The sequence below is a fragment of the Mastomys coucha genome, unplaced genomic scaffold (genome assembly GCF_008632895.1).
Source record: "Mastomys coucha isolate ucsf_1 unplaced genomic scaffold, UCSF_Mcou_1 pScaffold13, whole genome shotgun sequence".
NCBI classification, from domain to species: Eukaryota; Metazoa; Chordata; class Mammalia; order Rodentia; family Muridae; genus Mastomys; species Mastomys coucha.
The window spans coordinates 31,722,167-31,722,766 of record NW_022196895.1 but is presented as its reverse complement, the minus strand read 5'-3'; positions in this window follow the sequence as shown (position 1 = coordinate 31,722,766).

Here is a 600-nt window from a genome sequence, read left to right as displayed (position 1 = left end):
ACCACCGCCCGGCTCCCCAATTAGTTCTTGATCTGTCAGTAAATAAAGCCATGGGCTAATTGCTGGGCAGAAGGTGCAAGATGAGTACAGGCTCACCATACTTTGGAGAGAGAAGAACTAAGAGCCATGTGAGATCTCAAAATGGAGTGGCTATACCTATAGGCCGCTCCTGTAGGTGGGTGGTCAGGGGAGTTTAACAACTGAAGTTTAGGACAGGTGGAAGAAGCAGAGATAAGAAATTGGTAAGGGGGAGCAGGAGAGATGGCTCACCGGCTAAGAGCACTGACTGCTCTTCTGAAGGTCCTGAGTTCAAATCCCAGCAATCACATGGTGGTTCACAACCATCCGTAATGAGATCTGACGCCCTCTTCTGGTGTGTCTGAAGACAGCTACAGTGTACTTACATAGAATTATAAATAAATCTTTGGGCTGGAGCAAGTGGGGCCGGAGCGAGCAGAGGTCCTGAGTTCAATTCCCAGCAACCACATGATGGCTCACAACTATCTGTACAGCTACAGTGTACTCATATATATAAAATAAATCAATAAATCTTAAAAAAAGAAAAAAATTGGTAAGGGTATGCTTTTCCAGGTGGGAGAT